The sequence below is a fragment of the Pinus tabuliformis genome, chromosome 4_2, assembly GCF_031772625.1.
Source record: "Pinus tabuliformis cultivar Carrire ecotype Pingquan chromosome 4_2, CPIR1, whole genome shotgun sequence".
Lineage (NCBI taxonomy): Eukaryota > Viridiplantae > Streptophyta > Pinopsida > Pinales > Pinaceae > Pinus > Pinus tabuliformis.
Window position 1 is genome coordinate 507827721 of NC_142304.1, and position 27464 is coordinate 507855184.

Here is a 27464-nt window from a genome sequence, read left to right on the forward strand (position 1 = left end):
AATTTCTTTAAATATAAAATATTGAAAAATAATAATTAAAAAATGATATTATTTGAAATAATCTATCATTAAGTAGTAAACTTATTCGTTTATAGAATCTACTTATAAGTATTTTAAGGCGAAGTCCAAGCATTATATATTTTGAATTTCTCAGGTAATTATCATTGGCATTTCTATCCAATTACAGTATAGTTGAATATAGATCGAGATTTCTGAATATTTCTGATTCATCCGGATTGTGTAACCTCTTCATTCTAACAATTCTTCTAGATTTATGGCTAAGTTATGGGCAAAACTGACTGGAAAGCATAAATGCGAAAGGTACAGTAATTAGAATATTTAGATTAGCCAAATTTTAATATTTTATTTACAGATAAATATTAATATGTGTTAATTTGTTTCTGAATATTAAGAAGTAGTTTGAAGATGTCTTTTTGTCCCTTTTTTTCCTCTCTATAAATGATAAATTTTAGCTATATTCAAATATGCATGTGTTGTTATCGTATCTTAACACAAATGCTACTCTCAATACATCCAGATTTCGATCTCAGCTGAAACTGTTTGGGTGTGGTGGATTTTCTTGATTGTTGACAGGGAATGCCGGCACTGTGCGGATCCAGGGCTTTCTTGGCCTAAAGGAATAGCAGTTATGATAAAGCAAATACTGGGCAGACTTCCCCGCAAACAATCTAAATCTGACCACCAGAATAACAGTAGCGATGTAGGAGGGGGGACTTCTTCGAATGCCGTCCTTTACAATTATGGGAATAAATTACCCCTTACTTCTGTTTTGAGTAATGGAAGCTCGAAATCTCACAGTAACAACTATGAACCTCTACCCTTTTTCAGGGATGTGCCCAGTTCTGACAGAGAAAATTTGCTCATCAAAAAATTGAGCCTATGTTCTGCTGTTTTTGATTTCACCGACCCCTACAAAAATGCGAGAGAGAAGGAAATTAAACGCCAAAACCTGCTGGACCTTGTTGATTTCATCATTTCAGGTAGTTGCAGGCTCAATGAAACAACAATGGAGGAGATTGCTAAGATGGTTTCTGCCAATTTGTTCAGGACTCTGACATCAAGACCTTCACCAGCACCACTTTCCATTGAAGGTCTTGATCCAGAAGAGGAGGTGTCAGCCTTGGAGCCTGCCTGGTCACATCTGCAGTTGGTCTATGATTTCCTTCTCAGGTTCGTAGCATCTCCCGAGACTGATGCAAAAGTTGCCAAGAGATACATTGATCATTCATTTGTTCTGAGGTTAATGGATCTCTTTGATTCCGAGGACCCAAGAGAGAGAGAATGTCTGAAAACAATTTTGCACCGTATTTATGGCAAATTCATGGTGCACAGGCCCTTCATTCGTAAGGCAATCAACAACATTTTTTACAGATTTATATTTGAGACTGAGAAATTTAATGGAATAGCCGAGCTGCTAGAGATATTGGGTAGTATCATTAGTGGGTTTGCATTGCCACTGAAAGAGGAACACAAACTTTTCCTTGTCCGAACTTTGATACCATTACATAAGCCTAAATGTTTGTCCTCATACCATCAACAATTATCCCATTGTATCATACAGTTCGTGGAAAAGGACTTCAAGCTAGCAGACACTGTGATAAGGGGATTGTTAAAGTACTGGCCTATCACAAATAGTCAGAAGGAGGTGCTTTTCCTCGTAGAATTGGAGCAAGTTTTGGAAATCACCCAGGCAGCTGAATTTCAGAGGTGTATGGTGCCCCTGTTTCGACAAATCGGGCGCTGCTGAACAGTTCACACTTCCAGGTAAGGATTTCATTTTCTGCTAGAAGGCTGTGACTAACATGTCTTTTATTGGCTCAAAGTATCAATAGATCAGATATATATGTTTTCCAGTGGCATGTTAGGACTTTAATACGTGTTGCTTGATCTAAATTATTACTAGATTCCAACATTGATGTCATCATTCAGAGTTGGATAATGCATCATAATAAATATCTTATTACAGCGGCAGTCCTTGCTCTGTTTCAACCTTTGTGAACACTTTTTTTAAATGGGATTTTTTTTTTTTTTTGACTACTAGTTCTACCGAAAGGTTCAATGTATTGCATTTTTATTCTTGGATAAGTAAAACTTAGGGTTGAATAACTTTTTAAATGATATCCAGAACATCGACTTAAACGCAATGCATTGTCTAGAATGAACTATATTTGGGGATTTCATTATTTCTCATGTTGGTTCCTTGAAAACCAAATAGTCTGTCTTCTAGAGGACCAGTAGGGGGGATTCTAGCTATTCATGTTCTAAATTGTCAAAAGTTATAGACTTTATTTGTGAAATTATGTCTAAATAGATACATCTTCTTTTCTTCTTCTTCTTCTTTTTCTTTGTGTAAGATAAACAAGGACTTAATTTTGAAAGAGTGTTACATAAGCTTTCTTTGCTGCATAGCTGGCTAGATACTTGCCTCCATTTTTGTCATAAAATTGAAGATATTGAAGAATTCTAGCTTTAGCTACATATGTTTAGCTGGAATATTCAAAATGCTAGAGAGATATCTGCTGGCATAGGTATCTCAGAGGCTTTTTACATCTACCATCAAAAAGGAGATAATGCTTATATAAATACATTAAAATGAAAAGATCAGATAACATAGAAGAGACACTACTTTGGATCACTGGGCATGCCGAGATTGCTCTGCCTCCTTGAGTGTTAGATGGCTGTGGGTCAGGTTTGCTGCCACTGGCTGGAGGGTTGGTACCTTCTTGGGTTCTTCTTCTCCCTATACAACAATTTGAAGAGGCTCTTCCTAAGAAATGACCAGAACCATTTGTTGCAGTTTGTTGACTTGTTGGAGAGTTTAGATCTATGTGGCTGGTGAGCTGCTTTCCAAGAAGCCAAAAAGTATAAGACTGATCTTGCAGCCGGAGGGAGGGTTGTCATTCCACAATTCTCATGGGATGGAAAGGAAATTGCTTGTTTCGTTTTAAATTTGCATACAACATCTGAGTGCACCTTTTGGTATTGAGCGTGCTTCCTTTGCTAGGTTATCAGCTTCCTTATTATATTCTCTGAACACATAACATATTTCTTTATCTGCAAACAAATCCAGATATCATAAACAGTGCTGAATTAGTCTGGACAACTGGAGTTTTTATGGAGAAGGATTTTGAAGTAGAGTACCATTACATTATGTGAATCCCCAACACAGCGTATTCTGCCTGCTGTGAATCTCCTCAGCTATTCTATACCTTGTAGGACTGCCAAAAAATTAAGCTTTGTTATTTGTTGTCCATGACCCATCCTTTTTACTAGCCTGTGGACAGCAACGAAAACTGTTTGTTGCAGGGTGTTGACTTGATGTCAGAGAGTTGAGATCTGTGTGTTGATTTGCTGCTGGAGAGATGCTTTGAAACAAGGCAAAGGTTGTCTGATTGATCTTGCAACCTAAGGGAGGTTAGACACAGGTATTTTTGAACCTCATTTCACAATTCACATGTTCTGGAAGGGAAAATGGTTGCTTTATTTGATTGTGCAACCATAATCTGAACAAACCTCAGGAATTGAGAGTAGTTCATTTTCTAGTTTATCAGCTGCTTTGTTATATTCTCTGAGACATGCCACATCTCATTATCTGCAAACAAATCCAGATATTGTTAACAGTGCTGAATTAGTATGGAGTGTTTGAGGTTTTTTGGATATTGCTTTTCAAGTAGAGCTACCAATACAATCTGTGAATCCCCAACACAGCTTATTCTGCCTACTGTAATTCTCTTTAGCATTTCTATTCCTTGTAAGGCTGCCTAAGATTCTGCAGTGTTATTTGTGGTCCATGACCCAAAGTTTTCTCTGGCCTGTGGCAAACAATCAGAAATGTTTGTTGCAGCGTGTTGACTTGAGGTTGGAGAGTTGAGATCTGCATATTGATTTGCTGCTTGAGAGCTGCTTTCTAACAAAATAACATGTGCAATAACAAATCGCCCGCCAGATCTACAACTGGTACATAAGTCCAAGGGTGTCATCCTGGAAAGTGTCATGAACTGGTCTTCAGACACCGCATACAATATATGGTGTAACAGGGCTCATTTCAATCTCAATAGGTGTAATGATACTCTGTCCATATTTACTAAGTCCACCACGAGTATATCTCATATGATAAAGTAGTATTGAACTAATGCCTCTTGTAGGCTTAATGAAATTAGGAGCAGTGTCGAATCTTGATAACATTGGCATCGGCAGAAATTGGCGAGGGTCCAGAAAACATAATCTTGGAAACATCTGCAAAAATAGGAAAACCGTGGCAAACATTAAAAAATACAAAATATAATCATTTTTTTCAAAATTGTAAGCAAACAAAGCAACAACAACATCAGAAAAACACATTGGCACATAAATATGGAGAAAACACTGATATATATATGATGTAGTGGATGTCAAATAAAAATGATACATCAAAATAGATACTGAATCCTGAACCCTGATAGCTGTCCAACAAAGGACTCAAAAGACTATCTACAACTATGGAATCTTCAAAGTGTTATCAGGTAAAAATAAATCCATTCAAAAGTCTCAAAGGAGCTTGGATAATGTAAGGGAAGGTGCCAATGTTAGACCACACCTTTCCTCTCCCACCTTCCCTCTCCCACATTGCAGCTTGTGTCACTGGATGTTCCTTTTGGTCCCATTGACCTACTTTTGTAGTCATTTGCCATACACAAATACACTTAACTTACCCTATCTCACTTGGTGTCAATTTGTTTGTTCACCTTGTACTGGGCACTCCCAAGAGAATTCATGTGGTTCAAGTTTTCAATATTCTACTTTTGGTGGTAAGCAACTGTTATCACAAATCTGCACCTAAAGGCTGGTAGATTAGAGTGCCAACTGTAGGGAATTTACTGCTATCACTTGATAAATGCCTCTTCATTCAGGCTAGTGCTTTTCCAGCTACAAGGGGCATCCCTTAGATGGTTGTATGCTGTTTTTTTCATAATAAAAATCTGTGCATAGCTTCATGAGCAATTAGCACACAGCTTCTCCACGAACACTGATGATGACCACAAGCCCTCCTGCTTCCTTCTCTAACAGCCAACAAACACAAATGTGGGGAAATACCCAAAAAAGATTAAGAAACCGTGGGTTGTGCCAGCTTGGGGACTTTTGCTGTTGTGGCATGATTTTTCAGAAAAAAATTGGGAGTTTTTGGATGAGCGTGCTATTTTTTAAAAGTTGAAAAAATCATGTTTTTTTGGGCCGATTTTTTGTCAGCCAGAAAATCTTATGATTTTTTGGGACATCAGCAAAACATCGCTGATGTTATCAACTCTGATTAGGAGATGACAGGCCATTAGTATTTATCAGTGCATGAGAGGAAGTGGTATCGAAAGAGGTTTGAAAATTCTCTTATAAAATATCAAGATATTACTTCTCCCCTAATTCAAAATCACCATTACCAAGAGAAGAATGCTGATGACGAGCCACAAGTAGAAGAGGAGATGCATTGACATAAGTAGTTTTTGTGAGAAGCACTGGACATTCTTTTCGAAAGAGTCAAGTTTTTCTTCTCATTTAATTAATCCTATAGTTCTTGAAAGGCTTTGGTATTGGATTCTTGCATCCCATTTATATCAAATGTCCAACTCTCAACCGGTTGTCATATTATTTGCTTTTTTTCAAAGAAATGGGTATGAGAGTTTGATTAAAAAATAAAGTTGGGATCGAGCTCAAAACCGTTACATTTCTTCAAAATTATTAATACTCCTTGTAGGGTTCAGATTGAGCACGGAGGCTCAATCCAATTAGCTCAATCCAATTCGTTAACTGATTACCCCATGATACAAAAATTATAGTCCTGTCCCAGCTAAATTTTCTCCAAAATACTTCTGAGATATACATTTACACTCCTTTTGTCACTTCTTTTTGATTTATTTTTGACTGCCTTTTTTTGTTGACGAAATATTTTTGGCCTTCTTCCCCACTTGAATCCAACCTGCATTTTCTGTTGTATCCAATGGATCACCCTTCGATGAGAGAGTGTTGTTGTCTACAGTTTCTTCCTTATCTGCTCAAGAAGTGGTTTTTCCAACTTTTTCCTTTGGGGATTCAGAGGGGGATTCAGCTTTCATCGAGGTTTGCTGCGCTCCCATTGTCGTTGAATCCGGAGGGTCCTCATACACTTCTTCCTTACTGATTTTTGTTTCCTTCAGTGAATCTTCTTTGACAGTAACTTCTTCCTATTTTTCCTTTGCTTCTTTCTTACCCTATGTTTTTTCTTCTTTGTATATTGTATAGTGTTCACTCAGAGCTCCCTCCCACCATATGGGCCTCCATTTATTTTTCTCTACACTGGTTTTTTGCAAACGCTTTGGGCAATTTTTGATTACATGCCCTGTTTCATATCATGCTCGATTTTCATAATCTAGTGTCTGAACCGACACATACTATGGAGCTGTCAGATTAATCTCAACAGGAAAACCCTTGTTGAAATCCATCTCAACACATATTTAAGCACAAGTGTTTTATAAAAAATTTCAGATTCTGGGCTGCAGCGATAAAACTTCCAGTCGTCATATTTGTTAAAAGTAGACAAAACAAAAGTTTGTTATTTACTATTGCAATCCTGAAAATAACCTCTAGTCCTTCTTAATTCACTTCTTACATAAGGTGTTGAATGTCCTAGATGGACTTGTTCTTCTTGGTCGAGTGCTGGTGTAGGAGATCATAACCATGCTTCAAGTCCCAATATTTGTCAACAAGATGGACATTATAATCCGAAGGTGGAGCAACCTCCTCATTTAGTTTAGAAATAGAGTCCCACAATAAATTGTTCTCATCTTGAAGTTGGATATTGCTTTCCATCGATGAAACTGGATATTGGTTTTTCCATTGATGAACGAACTTGTGCCTTAAGACATCTATTGACAATTTGATATTATGTCTTGTAGATTAAATCACTTGGTTCATGTTTGAATTCGAGGACAATGAAATTCAAAAAAGGTTTGCCAATGTAAACAGATATCATAAATTTATCATTAAATTTGATAAAGATAATTAAGTGAATTTGATTATAACTTGATATATTCAAGCAAAAAACAAGTAGGTTTTTTTTTAATAAAACTTCAAATTGACCCAAAAATATGTCAAATTAATGCTAATTCTGAATACATACATACATACATACATATGTTTGTTTTTATATTTTCTCAGTTTAACGAAAATGAATCATAACATTTATTTTTGCAAACTTATAAAATATTCTGCATGGCCAATGAAAATTCGTCATTGTGGTCTAGGGGCAAGCAGCAAGGTGATTGGGTCTGTATTAGTGTGGAGACCTGGGTTCAAAACCCCCTGAGTGGGTATGGATTAGGTTAGGTGCAAGTCCTGAATGACTTTGGTGGCATAGATACACCCTTATACTGTGGTAGTTGAACCAAAGAATAAGACATTTCTAAGAAAAAGAAATTTGCTTCTGTTTGAATTTCAATGAAATTTGTCTCAGGAGGGCAGCTGAATTGGTGATCGAAGTAATGTGAAATCTGTGAAAACTGAGAGATCCAAGGTTCAAATACCCCTGGTTGTGACCCGGTTTATGGAGAGGAGCACAAACTGTAGACCCCCAGAGGTTTACTAGTAGTTATGTGTCAGGCGGGCTGTTGGGTTAATCTGAGATACAATTTTTTTTTCAATGAAATTCAAGTTTTTTAAGAAACAATTGCCACAGACAGTGATTAACCCTACAGAGAAGCAACTTCATTATGAAGTTGAGTATTAAGAGTCCTGCAATAGATAAACTTGCTCATTAAGTTTGGCAGTGGTATCCATTGTGGAAGCAACCCTCTGCAAACATTTGTGATTGAGAGAGTCATTTGTTTCATCATCAAAGTTGTTCATATTGGAACAAAATGAAATATGCATGAATAGTCAAAAGTGTGGGGAAAATGCAGAATTTCTGGGTGTGCACACAGAGAGTGAGGGACCCCACGAAAGGGAATAGCAACAAATATTTTTTGAACAACAAAAGGTATTGCTTCCCCTAAAAAATTTCCCCTTCAAGTATCGGAAAAACACAAATTTAGAGATACATGATCAAGTACAGTTGAAAGAAGGCTTCATTTGCTGTTAGGAACAAGCTACACACTCATTGTAATTTGCTCTCCATGTGTAGAGAAATTCAGTCCCAGGGAACCTACAAATTTGTATGTGAAAGAGAGCTTGGGGTTGGCCTTGGTATGAAACAATGTTCATGTGATCTTAATCTTGCCACCAATGTTAAATCTTTGATCTTTTAGCCAATATTTATTGTCTTCTTTGAGACACTTTATCTTAGATTCCCACTGATAAGAGCACGGGCCATATAAATTTAAAAGGTCAGTCTAAGAGGACAATGATGACAATGAAATTCAAAAAAAGTTTGCCAATGTAAACAGATATCATAAATTCATCATTAAATTTGATAAAGATAATTAAGTGAATTTGATTATAACTTGATATATTCAAGCAAAAACAAATAGATTTTTTTAATAAAACTTCTAATTTACCCAAAAATATGTCAAATTAATGCTAATTCTGAATACATACATACATACATACATATGTACATATGTTTGTTTTATATTTTCTCAGTTTAACAAAAAATGAGCCATAACATTTATTTTTGCAAACTTATAAAATATTCTGCATGGCCAATGAAAATTCGTCACTGTGGTCTAGGGGCAAGCAGCAAGGTGATTGGGTCTGTATTACTGTGGAGACCTGGGTTCAAAACCCCTTGAGTGGTTATGGATTAGGTTAGGTGCAAGTCCCGAATGACTTTGGTGGCATAGATACACCCTTATACTGTGGTAGTTGAACCAAAGAATAAGACATTTCTAAGAAAAAGAAATTTGCTATTGTTTGAATTTCAATGAAATTCGTCCTAGGAGGGCAGCTGAATTGGTGATTGAAGTAATGTGAAATCTGTGAAAACTGAGAGATCCAAGGTTCAAATCCCCCCGGTTGTGATCTGGTTTACGGAGAGGAGCACAGGCCGTAGACCCCCAAAGGTTTACTAGTAGTTATGTGTCAGGCAGACTGTTGGGCTAATCTGGGATACAAATTAATTTTTCAATGAAATTCAAGTTTTTTTAGAAACAATTGCCACACAAAGTGATTAACCCTACAGAGAAGCAACTTCATTATGAAGTTGAGTATTAAGAGTCCTGCAATAGATAAACTTGCTCATTAAGTTTGGCAGTGGTATCCAATGTGGAAGCAACCCTCTGCAAACATTTGTGATTGAGAAAGTCATTTGTTTCATCATCAAAGTTGTCCATATTGGAACAAAATGAAATATGCATGAATAGTCAAAAGTGTGGGGAAAATGCAGAATTTCTGGGTGTGCACACAGAAAATGAGGGACCCCACGAAAGGGAATAGCAACAAATATTTTTTGAACAACAAAAGGTATTGCTTCCCCTAAAAAATTTCCCCTTCAAGTATCGGAAAAACACAAATTTAGAGATACATGATCAACTACAGTTGGAAGAAGCCTTCATTTGCTGTTAGGAACAAGCTACACACTCATTGTAATTTTCTGTCCATGTGTAGAGAAATTCAGTCCCAGGGAACCTACAAATTTGTATGTGAAAGAGAGCTTGGGGTTGGCCTTGGTATGTTCATGTGATCTTAATCTTGCCACCAAGGATAAATCTGTAATCTCTTAGCCAATATTTATTGTCTTCTTTGAGACACTTTATCTTAGATTCCCACTGATAAGAGTACAGGCCATATAAATATAAAAAGTCAGTCTAAGAGGTCTTGACTACTTCAAGAAAACGTTCTCCGCTTAGCCAAAGGGGGGTAAATTTGAAAGGGTGGAGTCCATTAGTTTAGGGGTGTTAAAGACTAAGGATATAGGTCTATGATCAGAAGAAGAATGAGGGATGATGATAAAGGAGATTGATTTGTATTGAAGAAAGATTCATGAATTAAAAACTACTAAGCTTCTTCTACTATGAAGGAAGTACCAAACCTTTTGTTAGTCCAGGTATATTAGCCCACCTTGGGTTTGATATCTAAAAACTGCATTCTTGGATAACATCTTTCATAAATTTGGTTCATGAGTCTTGGACAGGGGGGCCGCTTTTTGTTCCTTGTTACTGAGAATCAAGCTAAAATCCAGGGATATTATTCTATATCGAGGAAGATATTTAGAGGGATTCCAGCAGGGATGACCAACACTCCTTTTTCTCAAGGTAATTATTTGGGGTATAAACATTTGTAATTCAAAAAGAGTGCTTAGAATGAGTGAGTGTGCAGGAGATAGTAATCACGTGGTCAGATTTGAAGAAGCCATATGCAGAAATTTCTGCAGGTTCCCAGAAGATAGCTAAACCTGCAGAGAAATCTCTAGATTCAATGACATTATTTTTTTTTTCCAAGAAAAAAATCCAATATTCAATCTTTCAAGCTGAAATCAGAAAATACATGTCTTTTGTCCTTCCATTGTAGTCCCACACTCCCAGAGCATAAATTCTCTGTTTATCCAAAGCACAAAATCAAAAACAGCGCACATGCCTGTTTATGTCTATTAAATACAGTTTTGCAGAGGCTCATACTTCCATTGTCAGGCCATTTAAAACACAAAACATACATCAACAGCATTAATAGCCAAACGACCATAACCAGACAATTATAATTTCCAGCATAAATAGATTTTCCTCAATCCTGCTTATATTCGGAATAAAAGCTGAACCTTTTCTGGTATGTTATCCTCCTCGCTTGTTTCTTCCTCATAGAGCATGCCTTCCTGCAGAGATAAAGCCTCTTTCAAGAGTTTCGCTGCCTTATCTTTTACTTTACTGTAAATATGAAAGGAATGAACTTCCAAGAATTTGTTTCCGACCTCAGTCACTGTCCGTGATGGGGCACTACAGCAAATTCTCTATCTTGTCATTTCCCTTTGTCCTTTTTTTTAAAGAAATGGTTATGGCTTTTTTATTGTTTCAATCTGGTTTAAATGCCAGAACCTTTTACATCTATGACATAATCTTCATCTTCTATGTATAGGGATGTCCAAAAAATACTGGAGCTTTTAATTTTCTTGCTACATACAACTATTCTAATCTGGCTTGACTTATATAGCTGCCAAAATACTCCTAAGATAACTATATATTTGCATAACATAAAATAAAACTGAAAGAGAAAATATCCTTCAATATTCACCCCAGGTTCAGGATTGCCTTCAATTTCAGCATTTTCAGGCCTCACTGTGGAGGGGAAGAAGCCAGTTCCTCATTTACTTCCTCGCCTGCCATCTCCCGCTGATTTGATGGTGTGCCTTGCTGTCCATCGAATTCTTCCATCACTCCCTTGCTTGCCCCAGTCATCGCTAAATCAAACGAGGGTGTCATTCTATCCAACTTGAGATTTAATCTATCAAAAGTTACCTGCAATTTGTCCAGTTTCAACTGCATTAGACTAATTCTCTGGTTCAAGAGCGTAAAATGAGATTGGGATTCTACCAACACCATTTCCCCTTGCCCGGAAACCAGGGACATAATGAAATTGACGGATGCTGTCAGCTGAGCCAATTGAATGGTGATTTCATCCTTCTCGATCGTGGAATGGCTCTCCATGTGAACCTCCACACCCTTGACTTTCCTTGCTTCAGGAAAAATAGTAAACCAGACCAATATTCCTGGAGATACAATGCTGCACAACCTCTTCTTATAAATGTGCGAGCCCATGTCCCCGAGCCCATCATTTGCTGTGGCGTTTCACATATGATAATCATTCCCCTGTACTCGCTGGACAAAGCATTCCCTCACTGACTTAATAACTCTGTGACTTGCAACCAGCTCCATTGAAGCCGAACAATTTAGGTGTGTACGCTGCAACTCGAGAATAAGAGAGCCATCACTCAAAGACCATCCAGATTTAATAATGGATAGAACCAACATCCACTTGTCCCCTTCCATGACACCGATTGCGAGGAGAGACCAAGTGGATGCACGAATCCAGCCTTAAGCTAAATGAAGGGGCCGCCAAAGCATGAAATAAATAACTAGAATGTTTGACATTCTTTGGTGGAGTCTAACATTTGGACGTCGGATAGTCCACCCTTCCCATCCCCCTTTAATTCTATTTGATACCCCTTGAAATTTGTATTGAAATTGGAAATATCATGGTATAGGTTTTATAACTATGTTTCTGTCATTTTGAACCATTACTCCTTGTTTAAAAGAGGCAGCTGGGTTCGCTAGTGAGTCTGTCACCGAGTTTAGATGTGCCTCTTTACATGAAAGAATTCAACTTTCTCAACCTTTGCAATTTGCAAGCGGATCCCATGCAGGATGGAGGATTGGATTTGTGCAGGGTCCTTAGTGAGCTTACAAACCTTTTGAATTACAAATCATCGAATCTCCAAACACCATTAATCACTGAATTTTACATGATATTGCCAGGTCTAATCCCTGCCACAAGGCTAAGAATTTGGCCTGATTATTGGATGAGATCCCCAAATCCCAATCATATTGAATCTCTTTTTCTTCATCAGGGTGGAAAATAACCCATCCCACTCTTGCCTCCTCAGGGTTACCTTTTGAAGCTCCACCAAAAAAGAGGGAATATTGTTCCTTGTTAATCCTCCAACTCTAAAATTCATCATACTCTATTTTGATTATGTGCGGTTTGATAACAAGATTCTTAAAGTTGAAGCTACCAACATGATTTGAGATTTGACCAAGGTTGAGCCAGTCCCTCTCACTCAACGGTAAATCATTGAGTTCCTCTGGTTCGTAACCCTGAGAAGAGATTGTCTCAAAGAGCAACTGGGATGCTTTGGAGGTCGAGATAATCAGATTGAGTCAAATGTCATTGAAGATCACTTGATTATGGGCGATCCAAACCATCCAACACAGATGCTTGGGAAGAGCCATCCAACTTCTCATGACAACTGACTTTGATTTTCGTTGCCAACGAATTTTTTCTTTCCATTGCTCAAACGTTTCTTACTAATTCTCAGGGATGCTTGAGATTTCTCTAAACTTTTCCAAGGCTATTTTCCATACCTCCATAGTGAAGGAAAACTGTCTAAAGACACGTTGAATATCTTCTTCTTCCTTCTCACATAGAACACATTGAGAGGGCCCTTGTATATTCCTTTTTGTGAGATTTTCTATTGTCAAAACTTTCCCATGGACCATATCCTAGTAGAAAATATTAATTTTAGGCATACCATCTTTAATTCCATATTCTTCCCCAAAGTCGATTTGAGGGAGGATGCAAATTTTTTTGGATCAATGTTTCGTATCCTGCCTTTTTCAGTAGGCACTATTCTTGTTGCCCATCCATGTTTCTTGATCCAACCTAGAGGTTACAATTGGAGCAAATCCCTTTAAAGCTTTGATTAAAGATAACCAATGACGATGAAGATTTGGGGGTATATTAGGACAATGCCAACTGGTCTAATGACCATTGTCATCCCACTGCGAAATGTCAACGATCTTAACACGTCCCATTGCTTCCATTCAATTGGCCAATTCCTTAACTCCAACATTCTCATCGACTAGAACTGTTGATGGGATTCGATCCTTCCATAAATTAATGTGCACTCCTTTTCCTGCTTATCATCCCAATTTATCAATGATAATAGGGGTCACCGTTTTACATAACTTCCATATTTTAGATCCCTGGTCTGGCCAAATTTCTCTTTCTTGTCTAAGAAGCCTATTCTTATGGAAGTATTTACGGATAAAGGCTGTTTTCCACCATTCTTTTGAGTCAAAGAAGATGCCACACTATTTTGGCACCCTGAGCTAAGTTCATAATCTTGGGATCTTTGTTTCTTAAAGGAGCGGGTATTTTTGGCATTATAATAAACTGGTTTGAAGGCCAAAACCTTTTACAGCATGTGCCATAAACTTTTCAGCTATTGTTCAAAATTCTTGCCACATTACATCTTGGATTTCTCCTGAACTACATAATACTATACTGAGAACATTACATCCATATACTTTCCAAAAAACACCATTGAACACTACATATCGATATAACATAACAAAGGATTGAGATTTTTAAAAATTATTGATCCTCCATAGAAGGAGCGGCTTGGACTCCGATTACTCCCTTGTTGAGATGCTTGTGGCTCTCTCTAGGGATGTCAGCACTGACGCTATCCTCATTCACAACCTGCTCCTAGTTGCCTTCATTTACTAGGTTGCGCGCTATGCCGTTCTCTTCAACTGCTCTCCCTAAATTATTGACCCAAAACTCTAGCATTTCAGATGCCAATTGTAGGCGGTCCAATTTTAATTCCAATAAACCTAGCCAATGAGAGAGCAACTCATTAGATGCCCTGGATTCAGCCATGAACATCTCCGCATTGCGCGAGGTTAGGGCGATTATACATTCTACTGCCCCTGCCATCTTGGCCATGAAAACGCCGAGCTCCTCATTTGCTTCTCTTGCATTGCGTTCCATATCTATCAAGATACCCCAAAATTGTCGACTTAGTGCAATGAGGAATTATGTGGCCTTCTCACTACTTTCATGCGCTCCCAAGCACTCTATATATACTGTTGAGACCAAGGTTACTTGGGAGTAGGAGCGAAAACGGGGAGAGGGAGCAGGAGCAACATTTTCAGAAGCTCCCGGTTCGGGAGCGAATTTTTATATAATATATATGTTTTTTATATTTTGATGCATATATGTCAACAAAAGCATGTAGAATGATGAATTAGATATAAAAAGCGTAAAAACATAGATTGAACCATGTAACATCAATCATCTAGAAGTTATAATCTTCATCAACCACGTCCGCAAGTTAGTAACATATAACATATTGAGTCTCATGATTCATCAATCTTAAAGTTTCAAGCTTTCAAAATTCAATATATAACATTTATCATCATTTATCACAAAAATTGTACTTGTAAGCTAAGTGTAACCATTACAAGAAAGAATATCTAACATGAAATGAAATGTTATAAAATGAAATGAAATGAAACAACTTTCAACTTTCATGAAACATCATATTCATAATTCATTACCAATGAGTTATAATTGAACTTCAAACTTCAAACTTAAATTGTTATATATTGTTTACAAAAAATATCATAATAAATATGAAAGAGTCAACAACTATAAAAACTACTAGAAACTAGAAAAGACAAGTAAATCTAGTATCTATTACTAATGCTTGGGCCTCTTGTTGCCACGAGAAATGTCTGATTTTTGTCTTGTTGGAAAATTAGGATCTTTGTCATTAATATCACCCTTTAAGCATTAACATAAGATAGAAAAAACATAGCATGTCAAGTCAAGATTTTGTTTGAGTGATGGGTACATTTTTAGTAGGGTCGTGATAGAGGAGTTCGACAACCAATGTCACTAACATCAAGGTACATAAAGGGATTGGTTCTCTTGATTAAATACAAGTTCCATACCCTAATACATGACAAAATCCAATGGAAACATTGCAATCCCCCCAATCCTGAAATCCTGAGAAACTGATAAGTCTGTTGGATTTTGAATGAGATCTAAATATCTACTTTCTCCATATGAAATCTAATGAGGTTGGAACTACTCTCAAACATCCCGAGTCATTTCATGGTAATGTTAAAAATTTAAGTAAAAGGATGAAAATGAAGATTAAGGAGAATGTCACTTTTACTTTAGGAATTTAACATTACCATGAATCGCATATCACTACTAGGGCCATACGTTTGATCATTAGGCTGCCCAACTAAAAAATTATTTGTTTCTTTGAAAAGAAATTGCATTTGGAATGTTACTGCAAAACAGAAATTGCGAAAAAGGCTAGGGAGTGAAATTTTTGCTCCTGGGGTCACTCTCGAAGGGACCGCGCTCCGGGAGTGGGTTCGCGGGGGGGGGGGGGGGAGTCGCTCCCCGCAACCCTGGTCGAGACTTCCATCCTGATCGCATTCTAGTAACCTGCTGCATTGAAGTTTGTAGAATTCACTAGGGCCACTTGTGTCGTATCCATTAAGTGAAATGCATAGATCCAACAATTTTCGAAGCGTAAACCACTGCCAAACTGATACTTTGAAGCAAATATTAAGGTTTCACACATTTGAACTGCCCCATATATCAAATCCTCTCTAATCCATCTGTTTGGTGCTTGTTTCAATCTCACGTCGTCGCTCTAGGTGGCCTTAACGACACGACACTCCAAGTCACAGTGACGCCACTCCATAATCTTAATTAATGTGGAGCTTAAGTCGTGAGGGTCTCGCACTAATATTATGATCTGACCCCATTTTCCAAGCTTAATGCGCCTCAAGAAAATCATTCTTGATTGCTTGTGCGACATTTAGGTATTACCTTATGTATTGGCTCCTCATTATCTACCTTTAATTCTCTAGGCTTTAATTGCACTGCTTGATTTGCCCTGATGTCCACTTCTACATTAAGGTTCCTTTTGATATGATAAAAATCTATTTTATCAAATTGATCTACCAATGATTTGATCCGATGCAAGATTGGAGGAAGCAAAAGATCATCTGTCTCTCTGCTTTTAATCACCCGTTGGATTACTATCTTGGAATCCCTGAAAACTATCAAGTGTCTTAGCCTTCTGGTGTAAACCAATAAAGGATAGTTACTCCACCTAATTGTTTGTTGATGCACCTAGGCCTTAAGCGAATTTCAACACTCTTTCTTCATCGAGGCAAAGAACAACCCCTCCCGCTCTTGCCTCCTCGATAAGCTCGAGATCTTTGACCACTAATCCCCCAAATATTTTGGGTAAACAAATAGTGTTCCAGTTTACTAGTTGAAATCTGTTTTTGTTTTTCTTCCCTCCTTGCCAAAGGGACTTTCTCAAGAGACCACCGATTTGATGAATAATTACCTTGGGTGCGAGCAATCCTGAACCCATATACTCTGGGAGGGAGGACAATATTGATTTTATTAATACTGCCTTTTCTATTACATTTAACCATTGCACACCCTAGGAGTGAATTATTTTCCTTAATTTATGCAAGACATCCTCCCAATCATCTGCGTTAGATGCACCTAATGAGATATGTATTCCTAGATATTTAAACAACCTCCATTCCAGAGCAACAAGGAATTCTAAAATCTGTGACAACTATTCCACCCATATAATTGACATTTCTTTTTGTTGATCATCCCTCCAGATAGATCCAGATAAGAATTCAAAATCTTTTTGAAGCGAGCTACTATTATTTTAGAGGCTCCCCCAAGCAGGAGAGTATGATCTATAAAATGAGAATGGGTCACCCCCTTAATATTCTGCGCTATCCTCAACCCCACCAACTTATCTTCTTGTCGAGCTTTTTCCAAATTCCTGCTTAAACTTTCAGCCATGATCATGTAGAGAAGAGGGGACAGAGGGGAACCCTATCTTAAACCTCTAGAATCTAGATGCAACAAAAAAAGGGGTGGGCCAACCATTAACCAACAACGCTATCTAAGGAGAACCACCTCATGCTTTGATAAGACACCTCCTTAGGAGAACCACCTCATGCTTATGAAAAAAGGAGGTGTTTTGATCTCTTGTTTGAAGCCACAAGCTTCAGCATTTTAATCGCTAAAGTTCTTCCTCTTGTCTATTTATTGCAAAAATTTTCTTTGTTATCTGTCTTTCTTTTTCAATATGTCGATGGTCCGATCCTCCTTGTGCCTTGATTGAAGAGATACATTCCATTCCCATCAACAACCAACTACTGTGAATTAGAAACCTATCTAAACGAGTTGCTATATGACTGTCTCCACTCTTGCTATTCGTCCAAGTGAATTTGCAAACTTTGTGGGGGATGTCCGCTAAATCCCATTCACTTATCAAGTCTTCCATACTCTCTCTAAAGGAATGTCGAACAAGGCATCTTCCTTGCTTCTCTGTAGATCTCAATATTGTGTTAAAATCTCCCCCCTATTATGTAGTTGTTATGTCAGGCCCTCTCTTTGATAGAATTTAAGGAATCCCAAATTCCAAATTATCACCATTTTGCACAAGAGCATATATATTAATGACAGGGATTCACTCGCTTGAGTCTCTCCTTTCTAGAAGAGCTACTATCCAGAATTAGGATTTCACACAATCAAGTTAAAATGGATTTCAGACCAAAACATACCTAAATCCCCTGAAGCTTCTCTTGAACGTTGCGTTATTCCATTGCTGTCTTTCAAAAAAGGCTTGGCCACCTTATTGGCTTCATTTTTCTCAAGCTTGGTTTCATATAGAAGGAGTATCCACGACTTCTCCTGCTTCACCAAAACCTTGAATGACAGGGATTTTATAGGGCTTCCCAAACCCCTTAAATTCCAAGACAAAACTTTCATCATTTCCTAGGAGGATTTGGTGGGAACCTCCTCCTTCTTTTGGTGTTTTCGCTCCTTTAGAAGCTTTTGACTTTAAGATTTCGATGATTGTCGGTTGATTACACAGTTTCTTGTTTTGCTCTGCCTTTCTTTCTCACACTGTCTTCTTGTATGGTCGTCCTTGCTTTTTTGCTGCTTTTCGTTTCATGGCTTCTCCCTTCAGTCGCTTAGACTAAGAGACCGTGCCATATTTCGAGTCATGACTCCTATAGAAGAGGGACCTCCTTCAACATTCTCGGGCCTGTGGGGAGAAGTCTCATTGTTAGGAGTTGGAACAAGTTGGGACTCTGCAGGAATTGACTCCGTTTTATGGAGATCTGAATTTTTCTCATTATTTGGGAGCTCCTTTGCTTTATTTATTTCCCCATCTTTGTGCTCCACTATTACTTCTTTGTCACCAAAGGTCCCCTTGTTCAAGTTAGGGTTTGGTTCTTCCTGCTTATTTTCTGTTTGATTTTGCAAAATATTAAATGGGTTTGATGAAGATGATGCCCCATTTTTATTTTGAACATTTTGATTCTTATCCCTCATACTTTTGCCTCTATTTCTTCCTTGCTTGAGTCTGCCATTGATTTCCTTGATCTGCACGTGGATTGGGTGCCTTGCTAGTGGGGGATTTCTTGCAATCCCTTGCAAAATGACCATATTCATGGAAAAATCGACATTTGAAGGGGATCTACTCGTAATCAAGAATCTGACAATAAGTCCAACCTCCCAATGTGAGATTAATTTTCGAAGGCAAACCCTTCTAGATCTACCTCCACGTAGATCTTAGCACAAGAGAATTGAGATCCCTTAGGTTCAACCTTGTCTAGATATTTTCCTACAACATTTCCAATTGCTCTCAGGCAGTGGTCACTCCAATAGGAGAGTGGGAGCTGAGGCAGTTTAACCCAAACAGGGATTGCATTGGGAATGTCTTCATCTAGGCTAAAATCTAGAGACCACTTATTTAGATACAACCTTCTAGATCTGAAAAAACTTAAAATAGGGACCATTTCTGAAGACTACATCTCTGTTTTCCTTGAGTTTGAACAGGAAGGCAAAGAATTTGCTTCTGCATGCATAAAGCTTGATGTTGCCCTTCATCGTCGACTTCCAAGTTTTATCGATCCATGCATCCATTGAATGAGGGGATGGCCACATCCCCATGTACTTTCCCACAAGAGCATGATCAGAAAAGGCCAACATTGTTCTTCGCACACTTGATGGAAGAGCCACCAAGGGAACGACATCAAATTTCTTGACGAACTTCAATTACGCCTCTTTACTTGTGGGCTTTTCGAAAGAGCGACCACTAAAGCTTGAAATTCTGTGGCCTCATTAGGGGGAGGAGGGAGAGGAGATCCTCTGGGGATGCCATCGCAAATCGAGCTAATCAAGCTAGGGTTTCTATAGAGCACGAGAGGGCCGCAGAGCAATTATAATTCATTGGTGCATTATTAAAAGAATTGTCGTTTCCATTTGTTATTAATTGGTTTGGTGGTTATTGTTTCTGTGAGCTACCTGCATTCCTTTTGTGGTTATGCAATTTATAATAAGTTTGAAGCCCCCCCATAACTTTGCGATCATTCTTTCTAAAGCAATTTTGAATAGTAGCCATAAAGCATGTAATTCAACTGTGTTATTTGTTCCTTGCCAGTTGCATTGTAAAAAATATGAATTGATTTTCATTCTGGAAGGGAATGCCCCTTACTCGACATGAACCTGGTGATCCCTGACAGGTGCCATCAAAAGTCCCCAAGCTACTGATTTGTTTAAAACTAGATTTTTTACCATTGGCTACTTCACTTTATTCGGGTGCCATACCCCTCCATAGGCATATCTAATTTGATTGCATATTCGATTAGCAATAATTTCTTTACCTTGGAAAGTAATCTAATTTCTTGCAAGCCGCAATTCCTATACCACAAAACATGGAAGAGCCCTATGTTCTTTGATAGATTTGTCCTTGTACTGTCTTTCAAAACAAGTTGAAATGGTTTCCCCTATCCAATTTTCTTTGCCATTTGCCAACTTCAAGACTTTGCTCCAGACTTCTAGTACAAATGGACACTATTGATGGATGATCTGTAGATCCATCACCAACTGTATGTACCTACCTTTACCTTGCCAGACTCTCTTCTTATAGTTGCCTCAAGTCAGAATTTTCTTTGACCATGCCAACCATTAAAAATTCCTTGTCTTTAATGGATTGTTGAGCTTCCATATATTACCATCACCATTTCTTTTTTCCTTCTATTTCCTCCTTCCTAGCTTCATAACATAACTTTGTTGTATATTCCCCAAAAGCTTTGTTCTTAGCCCATACTAATTCATCGTCATCATCTTGGAGCCTTATAACGTTGTGTTTCAAATTGGAGGTTAAGCTATAACACAAATTTCCAGTCTTCATACTAGATGTTTTTTTAGGGGTGTTTCATGGACACTAGGTGGCCGCTACATCCATGGGAAAATCTAGGCAGATCAACCTGAAGGGATCTACCCGCCGACCAAACAAGCAGGGCCTAACCCCAAGGGCATTGAGAAGATTTGACCCCGTGACCTCCCAATTGGCAAGGTACTTAGCAACGGGAACTCGACGAACTAAGCTAACCCTTAGGGCTTCTTCATACTAGATGTTGCTAGACCCAGGATCTAGTACTTCTGCTAAATGATAAATGCTTAAATTATTTAATACATTTCAGTGGTTTTGAAAGCATAAACATAATTGTGTAAGCATCCCTTCCAAATCACTGATGTTCCACTATGAGTTTTCACTTCCCTTCTTAGCTAGTCCTCTACGGACACGAGAGTTAATTACTTCACTATCATCACTTTTCCTTATAGGCCATCATTGTGCATCATTCTCCAAAGGCTTTTGTCTACAAGTAATTGCCAAAAGTGGATATTTTTTAGGCCCCACCCCCAATCTTTTGGTCTAGACAATTTTCTCCATTTAAGCAAGGGTATCCCTTCTTTCTCTCTCTTCCCATTCTAGAGAAAACTAAAACATTTTCTTTTCATCTTTTCTGAAATACCTTTAGGAATGTGAGTTGTAGACAAGTACACTAGGCCTCCCTCTAAGACAGATTTGGCTGACGTCAACCTACCTCATCTAGAAAGCCACCTATAATACCAATTTTCCACTGTGCCTTCAATTTAATCATATAACTAGATCCAATATTTAAATTTATGGTCATTGAGTTTTGGATAATCCCCAGGTATTTAAGCCCATTGTCAAAGGGAGTAGAGAATAAGGTAGGATTTGGGACAACTTCCTTTCTAAGTTACCCTCCAAACTATTGAAAAATATGGACGACTTGTGAGCACTCACTTCTATCATGTAGCTTTTCAATATATATCTATAATTTCTTTATAATTTTTTGCTTCATTTTCTGTTACCAAACCAAACAACATTAAACCATCCACAAATAGAAGATGTGTTGTGGTAAATGATCCCTTCGAACTGATTCCTATTATGGGCCCATCCCTTTTTGATACACTGATCATCCCACTTAGACCAAGCCATTGGCAACAATAAGGAAGGGCATATTGGGCACCCTAGCTTCAATGCCCTTTTAGTATATAAAAATTTAGATGGTGAGCCATTTATGAGTGTTGTAAAAGAAGCTAATGAAAGGCCACCCGTTATCTAATTTACAACTTGAATGCCCAAACAAAATTGAATTGACAACAATCCAAGGTAAAGCTAATTAATTTTGTCATATGACTTAGCCAAGCCCTATTTTTGTTGCCAAGGCAACATTTTTTTTAAAACTTTATTGCGTGCAACACTTCTTGTGTAGTTCCCATTGTGTCATGAATTTGCTTGCCAACTAAAAAGTCAACTTTCTTATGATGTTAAAGGACTCGATAGGTTTGGGCATGTTGACGTCCTGTGAGTGTGCGACATCAACACTTTTCCAATCTATAGCGTGACCAACTTGGTCATACTTAGATTGGACTATGCATCACTTCTTGTTTATTTAAGTCTCAGCTTACAATAGTTGACACCTTGTGGAGCGCCTTTCCTTTTGGATCCTTACTTGTGGATCTTGGAACTTGACACTTCTACTCATGGTGTGTAGTGCTCCACATGTGTGAGACTAGATATGTTATTGTAGATAGCTTGTAAGCGCTTAGGCCCACATACATATTGTTGGCCTCCCTTACCTCTCATGTATAGAGGAAGGAGAGAGTCCTTTACTCACTTGTTTATTCCTATCACTTTTGTTAGAGATTTGACTAAGAGGGAAAAAACTAGTCTTCCTTTTTTTGTTGATTTTTGTAGCTACGATTGGTCTTCTTCTAGCTTTGTGCCTTAGCATGGGGAAGACTTTTATTTGCCTCTTTGGGTGCTTTGTGCCTTAGCATGGGGAAAGTTTAATAATTAATTATTGAGAACTATTAGGCCTAAGTCTAATGATAAGTAAGTTACTTTATTTAAGTGACTTAGATGATATAATCTCAACTGTTGATCTCAAGTGATCTTACGATTTAATCCTAACCATTGATAACTTAGGAGATTAGGGCTAGAGATTTGGCCTAATGAAATTATTAAATCAACCTAGGGAAGAGGTGAAGACACATTATTTTTTTTTTGTTAAGCTTGGTAGATCCTCTTTTTTCATTCATTTATAAAGCAAATTTACACCACATAGATTGGCTAGGTGGCCTCAACTTGCCCAGTGGGAAACAAAGTCTGTTGGCCACCTATCTGCATTGTATGCCATCCAGTAACAAAATATATTCTATCCAAGCTATATAAGTTTCTGTTTCATGTCCATACTCTAGATATCTACCTATACATATTCTTGCATAAGGAAATGTAAAAGCTATCCGCATATAAAACAAAACTTAACAAGGGAAATTATCTAATCATTTTGTTCTGCGGAGGCCGATTCCACTGGCACAGGGTCTTTGGCGTTCGACCCAAGCATCTCTGACAATTCCAAGATACATGGGATGTGCCTCTCAATTTTGCCAAGCCTGATATCTTGCTTGTGAAGTTGAAACTGCAATTTCTGAAATTCCTGTTTATAATTTGGCATGCCTTGGACAGTGACAACCATGCCCACCGAAATCTACTCCATAGCCTTGTCCCAGCAGGCTTTTCATTAGCCAATAAAGGTATAAGGTCTGTTTAAATTGGGTGATCTTGCCTCTAGTGTTGCTAGGATCCGGGACTAGGGTCCTCCAATCCTCCATTTCCTCATCCCTCGCACTGTCCTGCTTGACTTCCTCTTCCCATTCCTCTAGAATTTTACGAATACCTTCATCTGTGCCCTCACTGTATGCCTCTGTTGCCTCGCTGATAAGCCTTTCCATAGATTTTCTTCCCTTGCGTGCCTCGGATGTGCTCGGTTCTGTTTCCTTTCTGGGCGCTTGGGGACGTCTACCATGACCACGACTTTTCATAGGACGAGCCAAGGCGGCGATGCCCTAGTCCTATTCATTGTAACAATTCATTAACCAAAAGCAATTAAACAATGTATAACATTATTCTCGCTCCCGAGTTGTATTATTACAAATGACCACCCCGCCTTGTTCCTCCCCTTCCCCATCGATATCATTGCCAGAGCCTTCATGGTCGTAGGTCCATTCCCCAGGGGGGCCGACCTACTGCCATCCTCGGTGATACCTCGTCGCCACACCCACCTTCTCTCGGCCTTAGGCAGGTAGCTGCCACTCCCTAATTACTAGTTGGTGAGTGTTGCCGCGTGCCTTCATTCGACCAGCCATGGTATACATACCCTTTCCCCTCTTCCCAGGACGCAAGCAAATAACCCAACCCAGTCTTTCCCTCATCTCTGAGCCAAATGACGCCGCCATCACCTATCTGCCTGTTATAACCATTATTATTTCCTTGCTAGACTTCCCACCCATAGTTCCCAACATTTCCCTCTCTGCGGTGGTGGCTATCTACCTCCAAGCTGCTGCACTTGTATCTATAGCATGGAACTGCTCCTAAACTGCATTTGGAATGAAACACTCGCCCCTCCGAACCTGTTTCTCTACCTATACCCGCAAGACCCCTAGAGGCATCCTCGCACGACCCTCTGCCCACCATTCTCAAGGTCCCCATGCGAGACAACAAAATTCCAAAACAAAGGGAAATTGAAACAATACCTAGCGGATGCGGAATACAGACGTAGGACCAAGCAAAAACTACCAGTCGCCACCCCCAATTCCCCCATCGCTTCTCAACTTCACAATTTTCACCCATAATTCTCCCCTGCTCCCTCCAACAAAAACCAAAACAGGTCAACATTGCGAGGGATGAGAGATACCAGAGTACATACAGGTGAATTGTTGTAGGCGGTTGAAATGCTTGGAGCCAAGGATGGCGTCGCAAAACCCGTCTGGAGCACCAGCCTCCCCGTCCGCGATCAAGCTCAACTACAACACCTAACTGTTTACCAACTCTCCTGTTTATGCCTTCGCCGCCATAACTCTTGCTGCCACCTTTCCCACCTTCTTTGCATGCAATCATGCAAAGGGCCACTGCACTCATCGCCTCGAGCGTGTGGGTGGCGGTGGTACAGTACTCAGAGGTACCCTGCACTAACCACTATTTGATTTCCCAACCATCGGCTCGCACCCCGATCGGGGTTGAAGACACATTATTATTATTGTTTAGTGCTTGAGTAAGAGATTTTATGAAGAGAGAGGTTCGACTTGACTGAGGAGGAAGAGGAGAAATTTGTCGAGGAGATTTTAAGAGAAATTCGTAAGAGCAAACGTTGAGGTTGAATAGACATGACTGTTGGGCTTCTGAGCCTACATAAGTTTGTTGTCCGACCTTGACAATTTGTCCATAATCAAAATAAAATCGTATCTCCATAAATACTTATCGGAATCGGATGATCTTTAGATCAATCCTACACCTCTCGATGAGAGGAATCTAGGAAAAATATCAGAATCCATAAATAAGGTGATCCACATGGAGTTTGGCCCTAGTTGCCAATTTTAACAATTTGCCAATTTAATATTGATGTACTTTTCCTTACTGCTCGTGCCGATAATAATATTAAACTCTTTTCCTTGAGTCCTCCCTTTTAATGTAAATAATCTGCAATATACGATTGGAAAACCTTTATAGGAAAATCTTCCTTCCTTTATTTTTCAATTATAATCCATTCTAGGTCTTAAATAGTTAAATACTTTCGAACTTTTTTAACCACAACATCTTTTATTAACATCAAGGAATATACGTTTGCTAAATAATCCTCCCCCTTTTTTTTAACTTCTTAAAGTACCTTTATCTTTATAGCTTAGGGAAATTCAATTAATCTATCTTTCAAAACTACCCTTTTTAAACTTTATTAAAAATACACTTTCTTATCTTTTTAATGATGGCCTTTGTAACCTCCTTTTTTGGGTACTCCTTAAATATATAAATATATATGACCTTTAAATATAGAATTTTTAAATACAATAATGGGTCTTGTATAAATATTAGGTGGAAGTGCCCTTTTGTATGGGGTCACATCTTTTGAGACATGCCCTTTCATAATTATTAATTATTGTTATATTAATTATTACTATTGTTATTGGTATTAGGGTTGTGGGAGCGGATAGGGAGCGACCTCGAGAAATCGCTCCCGAATTTCGGGAGCGCGCTCTCTTAAAATAATTTCTGCTCCCTGGTTTTTAGGGAGCAATTTAGGGAGCGATCGCTCCTTGACCGCTCCCTTTCGCTTCAGGAGCAAAAAATTAAAAGAGGAAGCGGTCGGGGAGCGATCGCTCCTGACCACTTCCTGTTTTAATTTTTCACCTCTGTTAGTGAAAACGCTGTGCAGTGCAAGGGGAGGGTCGACCGATGAACGAGGAGGAAAGGGAGGGAAGTAAAGGGGGGAAAAGGTTAAAAGGCCCTCTCTCCTCCCATTATTTACCATTTGTCTTTGTTGGAGAGAGCAAGAGAGAGTTTGGATCTTGGAGAGAGCAAGAGAGAGTTTGGATCTTGGAGAGAGCAAGAGAGAGGAGCTTGGAGCTTGAGTTGAGGAGGGAGATTGAAGGAGCTTGAGGAGCTTGCAAGGGAGATTGGAGCTTGGGATTGAAGGCCAAAGAGGTAGGATCTACACTCTAATCTAGCATTTTTGTTTTTTATATGTTCATTGCTAAATAAAAATGTTCTCTTCTCTATTTCCCATTCCCATTCCTCCATTTTTTTGCAGACTCAAAACTTCAAACATCATGACTATATGGCTTGGCATTCTCTTGTTGTTGGTTCCTTTTTTTGTTATTATGGTGTTGGAGAGTAGAAGGAGGAGGGTTGATCATGATGAAGAGGATGAAGAAGTGGGTTATAGTGGATTTGATGAAAACCTTGGAGAGGAATACCTTGGTAAGGGGGCAGAGAGTGGAGATGATGAGGGTACAAAAACTAAACAAGACCAACCCCCATTGTGGAAATATGTTTCTAGGCCTAAAGCTGGGAAAGGGGGTGGAACCACTAAATTTACATGCCCCCATTGCAAAAACACTTACACAGGTTCATACACCCGTGCCAGAAGGCACCTCTGTGGGAAAAGGCCATGGGATGGAGATAAACAAATAGGAATCAAAGCTTGTGTAAGTGTGTCAGCAACACAAAGAGCCAAATACATAAGGGAAGAGGAGGAAGACCAATACAGGTCTAAAAAATCAAAGGGTTTCTTTGAACATAGCTCATAATCACATGCACAAAGAACTCCATCAACATCCTCCCATGTGAGTGGATATGGAGGCGTAGGAACAAACATCTCTTTAAGGCATAGAACCATATCATATTTCCTTGACGAAGGGTGTAGGAATGATGTGGATTCAAAAAATTTACCGGTTTCTCTATGCATGTGGGATACCATTCAACGTTCTTCGCTCACCTTATTGGCATGAAATGGTTTATGCCATAAATGATGCCCCCAAAGGATACAACAGCCCTAGGTTATGACAAGGCTAGAACCGTTGGACTTGATCATGAAGATGCAAAAATAACAATTATTTAAGTAAAATGACAAATTCTTGGAATGACCATGGGGTGACCATTGTATTTGATGGATGGACAAATGTAAAGGCAAGCCATTGATAAGTGTTGTTGCTGTGTCTGTTAGTGGTGCCATCTTCCTTCCAGAATATGATTACTCAGACAAGTTCAAGACCGCCATCAATATTGC

The 27464-nt window shown here is 38.7% G+C and overlaps 1 pseudogene across 1 annotated transcript in view; it reads left to right on the plus strand.

Annotated features, from left to right (window-relative positions):
• Positions 1-448: 448 nt before the first annotated feature.
• LOC149170225 (serine/threonine protein phosphatase 2A 59 kDa regulatory subunit B' gamma isoform-like) overlaps positions 449-27464 on the plus strand; it is a 64546-nt pseudogene continuing 37530 nt past the window's right edge. Inside the window, exon 1 of the transcript XR_016259854.1 lies at positions 449-1785. The product of XR_016259854.1 is annotated as a serine/threonine protein phosphatase 2A 59 kDa regulatory subunit B' gamma isoform-like (transcript). The remainder of the gene's footprint in view (positions 1786-27464) is intronic.